Below are 11,195 nucleotides of genomic sequence, written 5' to 3' on the forward strand. Positions count from 1 at the left end.
ATACAAAATCATCAGCTTTAAAGTTAAAAGCGAAACGAAGTTCGTACGGGAATTCTATAGATATCGCATTCTAAGGTTCATGCCTGAAATATTGAACATCGCGTAGCTTTTAATCTCAACGAGAGAACTTTGAAAAATTTCAGTCATGTTAACTTTATATTTCAACAGTCACTCAGCAAAATTTCAATAAAACGCGTTGCGTCATTTCTGAGATAGAATTACTCTATCTCTGGGCAAACAATCTTAAGAAAGCTCAAATTTCGTGATATGATAGTGTGATAGTTGATCTTTCTTACGCAGAAAACTGGATCGAAAAATATCATCTGAAAAAAAAAGTTATGGAAGTTAAAAGTCAAAATGACAGAGCGCTTAAAATTTCTATACAATTATGAACGGTACTGTAGGATCTCAATAAAACTAGATGTTTCTTCTAAGAGATTCCATTAACTTAACACTAAGCGTACATATTTTGAAGGTATGATGATGGCTAGCATCATACATAGCAAATGCTTAAACCACCGACTCACAAAAAGTGTGTGTGCCGTGACGGGGATTCGAACTCACGGCTGTTGGTTAAGAAGACATGAACGCTATCCTCCAGGCCACAGGCGGCAGCATGGTTGAAATGGCAATGCACAGATTGACGAGACGCAGGGTGAAAATCGTTAATAAGTCTTTGGCACCATATCTGAATTGCTGAAACAAACTTTAAAGATAGTCTCTGGAGCCACCATTGAAATTCAATTTTAACCTGGATTATTGACTGAGTTCCAACCATCATCTTCAACATCTTATCCTACTTTTATTTGATCATTACTTATACACTGGATTCCCCTTCCCCTTTTGAACATTTTTTTCATTCATAAATAAATAAATAAATAGTGTAGGAATAATGAAATGTGAAACATAAAAATGTTAGTTATTGATTACCGAAGAAAATGATAATGAAAGTTGAAAATGCGCAACCATTGGGTATCACACAGTATCTATATAACACCTTAAACGAAGAAAAGTCCCGTGTCATGCAACTGAAAATATTATTGGGTCCACTACAACTATTCCATCATCCATTTAGTTGGTCCATCTGTTAGTTTGAATCGTATTTAAAGAATACAGAGTAACTATATGTCTATATACTTTACCTCGTTTCAACAGGTTGCCAAAACCACTGCGCAAAAGGAAACCACCGGCAGCAGTAAATCCAGAGAAGTAACGCCCACACCCGCCGCCACTGCTCAGAACTACGCAAAAGGCGCAGCTGCATTTTTCGGTTTGGACAAAGATTGGTTCAGGTAGAGTTGAATACAATTAAAAAAAACTTATGAAGGTCAGTATGCAAAACAGATTTGCGTCTTTTTATTCCACCTAATTTAAATACACCTTAGAAGATATATACACAACACATATTCGTTTAACACAGCAGTACACAGAAAATAAATACTTTTGAAGTTCATAAGCTAATCGAGCCATTGGAACAAATCCGTAGGCTAAAATTTCACAGTCCAATTGTTCTATCTTTTTCGAAACGGCATCATCTGTATCTCGTGCTGATTGGGGAAAGGGTTGAAGCTGACCACGGTTCCGTCCTTACTTTTTATTGCCACCCTTTTTTCCTCCCTTGTCTCCTGCCTTACCTCCAGGAGCACTTTTATTTTCATTTCCACCTTTGGGTTTACCTCCTCCACCGCCTTTTTGCTGAAACAAGGTCCAAATAAAGTACCACGCCATTTCAAACTTCAAGAGAAAATAGCGAGGAACCAAGACTCCCGTCCTTCAGGGATGTCTATCTGGTTCCTTCAAGTGATAATTACATTGCCACCAGGATTCGCTCCAGCACCACCACCTCCGCCTCCACCTTTGCCTTTACCCATTATCGGTGCACTTATTCGTACGTAGGCACTTCACAAACTGATTTCAACTGCTCGATCCGTCCAAACCAAGATCCGTTACTCAACTGTACCTTTTCTACCCCGACACCTTGGATATAGTCCCAAGCATTTCATCACATCACATCATCACCGGGTACCAAAAACAAAAACAACGCTCTCTTACGATGATGATGGTAGGTAAGAATAACCGTAACCAGAAAAATAGAGGACAAAAAACGTTAGTAAATATGTAGTCATTGGTCGTAAACACGAAATCCTGCACAAATGTACGACACAGAATAAAATAAATCACAACGTTGGATTGATTATTCGCAATGAAAAATGAATCCGAAAGCAGTTAAAAATAATAATTAGCTGCGGATTCCCCAGAAGGATCAAACGAAAACAACCAGATCGTCAACCGCACGTATAGCATTGTGATCATACGTCCTTGTTTAGGCGTTAACATAATTCCGCCCGTCGTGTTGTTGACACTTTTCGCACATGACACGCACCGATGTGATCACATTTATTAAAAACAGGAAGTGAACACAATTGCTCAAGCTACTAATAGACGTTGACAGGATCATTCATCAGAAACAGAGCACTCATTGTCAGTATATGTATAGTTAAAAATAAGTCCACTTCAAAGAATCGTACACACGTTTGCGGTCTTGCACGTGTGAGAGTGGCAACCACAAACCACTGCTTATGGCCCACTTTTCGTTCCCCGTTACCCGCCGAATGCGTGACCTTGATCTTGAATGAGTTCGTTCGTTTCATCTAGTTTCTTACTACGTGTCATTCACTTTCTGGGATAGGGCCAAATTTTCGTTCGTTTATTTCGGTGAAAAAACAAAACCAAGCAAAAAGGGAAAACAGGATACCTAATTACTTTGTTCTTCGTCTTACATACAAGATACGTTTATTCTCAGTCTACTATCAAGAAAATGAGATAAGGAACACATGTTCAACAGTAATTTGGAATGCATTTTTTTTTTCAATATAATCTGCAGGAACCTCAATACTCTTGATTCTAAATGCTAGAGGTTCCTAAAAAAAATTACCTTTTAAAAAAAAACCTTGTTAAAAAAATAGAACGTCGATACTCTATGGAGCCACAAAAATTACACAGGGGAACAACATTTTTGGTGCGTATGTTTAAATAACTGATTATTGAAAATTTTGGCGTCCTGAATTCGAATCTTTTGTCAGTTCTATCACCTCTAATTTTGGTGATTTGAATTTGGAAATTTAAAAACTGATCAGTTTTGAGTGTAATCGGTTATCGATAGCTGATGAACCAATAACATGAAAACACAAAACAGATTTTGAATCTATCTATTATCCTTAGTCAAATTAAGGATTCGAATCTTGTCTAGATATAATAAAGTTTTAGAAATACGAGGATTTAATTTTTTTTCGCAATTTTTCGAAATTTTCAAAGAACACATAAGGTACACCGGGACAAGTGCAAATCACCATAGTTTAACTTTTATGTACATGTCCTAGAAAAACATACATATATCTTAAAAATTATCAATTATCGTTCGTTGCATCATTAAAATACTTCTCAACAAATTCCCGTTGAAAATGAAAAATTGAAAAAATTGGGTAAAAAGCAACGGTACTTTTTTGAAGTGAAAAAAAAATCTTCGAAGGGTAGAAAGGCAAAATCGCGAAGACCGCGGGGAAGCACTACAGTAATTCGCCTAAAGACAACTCTCTTTCTATTGTTAATAATAAACTTATTTCTCGCGGTATTCATTCAAAATATTTTAACAGAACATTTTACAGCAGGAATTTCTCACCACATCAAATTTATGCTTTTCTTCGTGTCACCGTGTCGTGTCGTCGTGTTCTGTCAAATTTTCAACATGCCGGAAAAATCATAAAATTATACAAATTATATTATGTTGAATTTACTCACCGTTAGTTATTTATTTATTTACATAGTATTCCGTCTCACGACATAACTTGACGAACATAATTCCTAAAATTCACTCGGTCCATGGCAATCGTTCTCCAATTTCTCGGACACCCCACGTTCGCCAGATCACGCTCCATCTGGTCTAACCACCTCGCTCGTTGCGCCCCGCTTGTCTTGTTCCTACCGGATTCGTAGCGAACACCTGTTTTGCAGGACAGTCGTCCGGCATTCTCGCAACATGTCCCGCCCAGCGTATCCGGCCAGCCTTTACCACCTTCTGGATACTGGGTTCGCCGTAGAGTCGCGCGAGCTCGTCCTCCTGTACGCCGCCAAAGATGGTTCTTAACACTCGTCGCTCGAATACTCCGAGTGTACGCAGGTCCTCCTCGAGCAATATCCATGTTTCGTGCCCGTAGAGAACAACCGGTCTAATGAGCGTCATATACAGGTTACCCTTAGTGCGAGGGCTAAGTCTTCTCGACCGCAGTTGCTTGTGGAGTCCCTAGTAGGCACGACTTCCGCTGATAATTCGCCGCCGGATCTCACGGCTGGTGTCATTGTCTGCCGTCACCAGTGAGCCGAGATAGACAAAGTCTTCGACTATCTCCAGCTCGTCGCCGTCGACTGTGACCTTGTTATTGCTGGACAAGCGGGTTCGGTCGGTCTCGAATCCGCAGGCCAGCATGTAATTCGTATTGGACGTATTAATCATCAATCCAATCCTTCCTGCTTCGCGTTTCAGTTTGCGGTAGATCTCCTCCACCGCCGCAGATGATCTGCCGACTATATCAATGTCATCGGCAAAGCAGATAAGTTGACTGGATCTGTTAAAAATCGTGCCCCGCATTTCGCCCACCGCTCGTCGAATAACACCTTCTAGCGCCACGTTAAACATCATGCAGGATAGACCATCTCCTTGTCGAAGCTCCCTACGCGATTCGAATGAACTCGACAATTCACCTGAAATCCGCACACAGCACTGCGTTCATCCATCGTCGCCTTGATCAGGTTGATGAGCTTCCCGGAAAAGCCGTTCTCGTCCATGATTTTCCATAGCTCGTTACGGTCGATCGTGTAGTATGCGGCTTTGAAGTCGATGAATAGATGGTGCGTAGGGACTTGGTGTTCACGGCATTTTTGGAGGATTTGCCATAATGTGAATATCTGGTCCGTCGTTGACCGTCCCTCCATGAAGCCGTCCTGATGACTTCCCACGAATATGTTTGCTTGTGGCGTTAGGCGGCGTCGTATGAGATTCGGGACAACACTTTGTAGGCGGCATTGAGGACAGTGATCGCTCGGTAGTTCTCACAGTCCAATTTGTCGCCCTTCTTGTAGATGGGGCATATTACCCCCTCCTTTCACTCCTCCGGTAGCTGTTCTATGTCCCAGATCCGGACTATCAACCGGTGTAGGCAATCGGCCAACTTGTCCGGGCCCATTTTGATGAGTTCAGCTGCGATGCCATCCTTCCCAGCCGACTTGTTTCTATTCAGCTGGCGAATGGCTTCCTTAACTTCACTTATCGTTGGGAGCGGCTCCTCTGCGTCGTTGGCTACGCCGGCGATGTACCTTCCCCCACCGTCTTGATCTCCTGCATGTGCGCCGTTCAGGTGTTCATAGAAGTGCTGCTTCCACCTTATCCCGGCACATTTCGGCTTGCGGCATGAAGCCTTTGCGGGATGCGGAGTTTCTGACAGAACTTTCGTGTTTCTCGGGAACGATGCAGCTGCTCCAGCTCCTTGAGCTCCTCCTCCTCCAGGCGGCGCTTTTTTTCCTGGAAAATTCGGACTCGCTGCCTCTTCCGCTGTCGGTGATTTTCCACATTTCGACGGGTGCCTCTTTGCATTACTGCCGCCCGTGCGGCATTCCTTCGTCCATTACCCTCCTAAACTCCTCGTCATACCAGTCGTTCCGTCGAGTTCGCTCCACAAAACCGATGACGTTCTCCGCAGCACTGTTGATGGCTGTCTTGATGGTATCCCAACAGTCCTCGAGAGGGGCTTCGTTAAGCTTGCCCTCTGCCGACAACGCTGCTTCGACCGATTGCGCGTAGTCTGCCGCGACCTCAGGTTGCTTCAGTCGTGCGATATTTAACCGAAGCGGGCGCGCCGGTTTCGTATGTTGTTCACTACGGCGAGTTTTGGGCGCATCTTTACCATCACCAGATAATGGTCTGACTGGATGTTGGCGCCTAGACAGGATCTGACGTCGATGATGTCCGAGAAGTGCCGGCTGTCGATCAAAACGTGGTCGATCTGTGATTGAGTTTGGTACGGTGATCTCCGGTGTACTTGTGTGGGAGGCGGTGCTGGAAAAAGGTACTACGTACGGCCATTCGTTTGGAGGCGGCGAAATCTATAAGTCTGAGGCCGTTTTCGTTGGTCAGCTGGTGCGCACTGAACCTTCCAATTTTCGGTTTGAATTTCTCCTCCTGGCCGACCTGAGCATTAAGATCCCCGATGACGATCTTGATATCATATTTTGGGCAACGGTCGTATTCACGCTCCAGCTGCGCGTAAAATTCGTCTTTGTCGTCACCGGTACTTCCGTGGTGAGGGCTGTGAACGTTGATGATGCTGATGTTGAAGAACTGGCCCTTGATTCTCAACCGGCACATTTATGAGTTGATCGGCCACCACCCGATCACGCGCTTTTGCTTCTTTCCCATCACTATAAAAGCTGTTCTAAGCTCGTGTGTGTTGCCGCAGATCTGGTAGATGGCACGACCATCTGGGTACGTTCGTACCGTGGAGCCCTTCCAGCATACCTCCTGCAGCGCTACGGTGTCGAATTTGCGGCTCTTCAATTCGTTGGAGAGCACGTGGGTACTGCCTATAAAATTTAGAGATCGGTAGTTCCATGTTCCAAGTTTCCAATCGCTAGTCCCTTTTCGTCGCGTGAGTCTTTGCCGATTTTCATCCGAAATTTGTTGTTCGTTGCTTATGTTGCACCACGGGGAGGTAGAGAATCGGAGTTGCAGACAAGAAGTGATATGACCACTACCCGAAAGTTGGGTGTATGGGGTCTCGAGTTACACATTGTCTACCGTTCGCTAGCCTAACTCACCGTTAGTTATGCTTGTTAAATAATTTATCGGCCTTAAAGTCTCTCTAATAAAGACAAAAAAAAATTATCGGCCTTATCGGTGAAAAGTGATGTCTTTTTAGTAAGAACATTTCAAGGTTATGAAATGTTTAGACGGATAGAATGTTAGAAAAAATGAAAGATGGTGGAAGAAGCGCGTTAGATTTTTATTTAAAAGCATTATCATCACAACCAAATTTTTGTTCAACACGGGTCAACTACTATGAAGTCATATAGATACAATTAGCTTCATTTTCATACATTAGAAGATGAAGGTTGCATAAAACTTCTTTTGGTATGTTGAGGTGCATAACTTTTGTGGCTCCATAGAGTATCAGAGTATAGTACAAGGCAATAAAATTCATATTGTTCCGAAGTACTGGGGGTACTGGGGGGTGCTGAATCCGAATACGCAATTAGTTTTTTATCCAAAAGCCTTCGTTTCTGAGATTTAAGGATTAATGTTTCAGAATAGGCAAAAATTCATTAAGGTACACCGGGGTAAGTGTGGACGATTGCTATTAAAACAATACTGTGCACTATTTTCTCAAACTTTTAATGCAGAATGTTCAATTTACTTGTAACCTATCCAATAACTGTGAAAAGGATACGATTCAGACAATAACGGATGTTTACGGCGACTTTTTTTGGAATTTTCTATTTTTAACTACGATGTCGAGTTGATGTGCATCTTTTTCAATTGCAAATTTCTCGTAAGCTAGCTGGCTTTCGATGAAAAACTCTACATTGAAACAATCCTTATAGATTATATTATTTTAATGGCATTGCAGCGAGATGAACTTCTAAGGTAGAAATGTTTAAGTAATTATGAAGAATATAGCTGGATAGATGAAGCGAGTGCGCTTCGTAGAGGAAGTGAAAAGGTGGTGAAGAAGCGGCTGTCGGGTATTCTTTTGCTCGCTTAGGTGTGAATAGAATACACCTAAGCCACTCTAGGCTGACTGTGATGAGGATCTGCGATTGCTTCGCCTCCTCTACATAGTCAGTCAGTGAGCCTAGCAAAAGTTTACCCGATCAGTTTTGAGCTTTCTACACAAATTGCCCTCCGCTTGCATTCTTCACCACCTTTTCACTTCTTCTACGAAGCGCACTCGCTTCATCTATCCAGCTATATTCTTCATAATGACTTAAACATTTCTACCTTAGAAGTTCATCTCGCCGCAGTGCCATTAAAATAATATAATCAATAATTATATCGGCGATAAAAATCTTAAACAACAATCCTTATATCCCAAACAACCAGTTAGGAAAAGAAACGGCCGTTAAAAATGAAGAAAAAAGAGTTTATTTTCAAAAAACTACAATTTTGTCTCCAACCCCTGCCTGGGGTAAGTGTGGACGGCTTTAAACAGACTTGATGTTTACACAATTTTTCAATTTTCTGTCCTTCATCCTTTATGAATTGTATTATATTCAGCTATTGCTATATTCAGCATTCGGATCATGAAAAGATGGGTAAAGTACTTGTTTGTTCTGTGTTTTTGATAAAATCGGATCTCGTGTGTTGCAACATAAATTATACACATTAATTATTGAAAGATGCCTTACTAACAGTATCATGAAATTTTTTTCAAAATTTTGGACGGTTCGAGCAATAAAATAACGTATTCAACCAAGAGAACAAAAATTTTTTGAAAATTTCCTGAGAAATCAAAGGGAAAATCTACCGTCCACACTTACCCCATAAGCAGGGTAAGTGAAGACACCAGCAGTCCATAACAATTTACGTGATAGCTTTTCTAGCTTTGCTTCTATCGAGCTCATCTCTTCAGCGTTTATAAACAACATGTTCTGCATCACATTGAATGTAGTTTTATAAAAATTACTCCACTGCTGATTTTTTAATGATTTTTTAAAGTTGAACTATACGAAAAACCATCCACACTTACCCCGGTGTACCTTATATCAATCTGTACACTAGACCCTCCCCGACAAAAATCGCTCCATATCCCCCAGTTCTCAACCAATCTGGACCATGATGGCTCTAGATATGGTGATCTCAGATGCCAAATCGCCATTCCGCCATATTGAAAAAAGTTTTGACAGCCGGCTGTAGTGTTTACGAAAAAAGGGGTCAAGGGATGCCAGGCGTTAGTGATAAAAAATCAGATGTGAAAAAAGTGTGTATATGTGCAGAAGCCAATCGTAAAGGAAAGTTAAAAAGATTTAAAACCGTACTGGGGTTTAGTTTATTTTATTATATTTAAATTGAGTTTTCGGAAAAAAGCAATGATATGAGTATATTCAATGAATTAATTTGTATTCTAAACACTTTTTTTCAATAAAATTACAATACAGTTCGGTCTATCCGTATGTTCCGAAAAAGAAAAACTTTTTTTGACCGTTATGATAGAAAGGATCTTAAAGGGTGGAACAAACAACTAAAACCCTAAACCGGATGTTGTTTGCTCCTTATATTCTTTTTACCTTATCCAAAGAGCTATTTTGTTTCCCTTTAATCGAAAAGTGTTGGATGAAAATAAACGTAAATCGGTTTTGCTAAAGGAATGCTCTAAATTCTGCTATTGATCATTTTCATGTAAATGATAAACGATTTTATGATTCGAAATGCTACCCATCAGATCCGGATTACTCGATTGGATCTTCTGGAGCAGCGATGGCAACAGACGGGGGTCCTCCTGAAGCAGCTTTTTCATCTCGATGAAGATCGGATGTTCCTGCAGGAGGGCCAGCCGCTTCTCGGACGATGGAATGTAACGCCTCGCTATGTTACCATCCGATTCGATGACTTTCTGCTGCTTCTAGATAGCTCTTGAAAGAAAAAAGTGTTGAATAAGCATAAATTTGTCATAAGTAATGCAAAATTAATGTTACTAACCGCTACCGACAAAGCTGGCACCGTCGTTTATAGGTCCAACTTCTTCCAGCTTTGCTTACCAGCCCGGAGCTCAGCCGGAAGATTTTGTTTCGATTCTATGAATTATATTTGCAAAAATCAAGGCGAAATCTTTGTCTAAGCAATATCTTGATGATTGGCAAAACTTCGTGTTTTACAAAAAATCAGAGCACCTGGCATCCCAGCCAGCCAGCAGCCAGCCGAACAGCCAGCTGTCAAATTTCGGCTCCTCCTCCGCCTCCAACCCTCGTCTACTTTTTGCCAAAGAGAGACCACCATATCTAGAGCCATCATGATCTGGACTAGGCGTATTGGTAAAAAAAAACATTCCAATGTAATTAAAATCTATATATATAAAAATGAATTTCTGTCTGTCTGTTTATCTGTCTGTCTGTCTGTCTGTCTGTCTGTTCCCTATAGACTCGGAAACTACTGAACCGATTTGCGTGAAACTTGCCAGGTGGGGGTGTTAGAGACAGGGGAAGGTTCTTATTATGGTTTGGGACCCCTCCCTCTCTCATATAAAAGACATTTTTTTGCATAACTCGAGCACCCATCAAGCAAATGGTATCAAAATTGGCATTTGGGTACGAGGAATATTTCTATGAATATAAGGTACCCCTCCCTCCTCTCAGTGGGGTGATAGGAAGGGGGAGGGGGGCTACCTTACAATTTTTCAAATAACTCGAAAACTTATCAAGATATTGGAACCAAATTTGGCACGGGAAGGTATTTGAATACTAAAAATATTTCAATGATTATTTGAGACCCCTCCCTCTTTCCAGTAGAAAGGGGGAGGGGGCCTCTTTCATATTTTTTTAACATAACTCAAAAACTAATAAAGCAAATGGAACCAAATTTGGTATGGGAGAGTATTTGGATACGAAAAATATTTCTATGATTATTTAAGACTCATCCCTCTTTCCTGTAGAGAGAAATAAAGGGGGGAGGGGCCTCTTTTATGAATTTTTACACAACTCAAAAACTAATTAAGCAAATGGAACCAAATTTGGCATGGGCGGGTATTTGGGAACGTGACATGTTCTAATGATTGTTTGAGACCCCTTCCTTCTTCCAGCGGGGAGAAAGGAGGGGAGTTTCATACATTTTTTACAGCAAAACTCAAAAACTACAACAGCAAACGGAACCAAATATGGCATGGAACGATATTTGGGTACGAGAAATGCTTCTATGAATATTTGGTATCCCTCACTCCTTCAAAGAGGTGGATGAAAAGGGGGAGAAAAGGTCTACCTTACAATTTTCAGTATAACTGGAGAGTTGATCGAGCAAATTGAACCATATTTGGCATTTGAGGGTATTTGGATACGAGAAATGTTTCTATCATAAATTGAAGCCCCACCTTTTTAAGCGGAAAGATATAAAGAGGGAAAGGGGGGTTTCCATATAATTTTTTTTTGCATAACTCGAG

General features: G+C 41.2%; 1 long non-coding RNA gene across 1 annotated transcript; it reads right to left on the minus strand.

Annotated features, from left to right (window-relative positions):
* Nucleotides 1-1,319: 1,319 nt before the first annotated feature.
* LOC129756563 (uncharacterized) lies at nt 1,320-2,182 on the minus strand. Its single transcript, XR_008739492.1, has 2 exons — nt 1,812-2,182; nt 1,320-1,695 (listed from the first exon to the last, which is right to left on the minus strand). It is a non-coding gene; the product is annotated as an uncharacterized LOC129756563 (long non-coding RNA).
* Between the last annotated feature and the right edge of the window lie 9,013 nt (nt 2,183-11,195).

This window comes from Uranotaenia lowii, chromosome 3 (genome assembly GCF_029784155.1).
Source record: "Uranotaenia lowii strain MFRU-FL chromosome 3, ASM2978415v1, whole genome shotgun sequence".
Taxonomy (NCBI): domain Eukaryota; kingdom Metazoa; phylum Arthropoda; class Insecta; order Diptera; family Culicidae; genus Uranotaenia; species Uranotaenia lowii.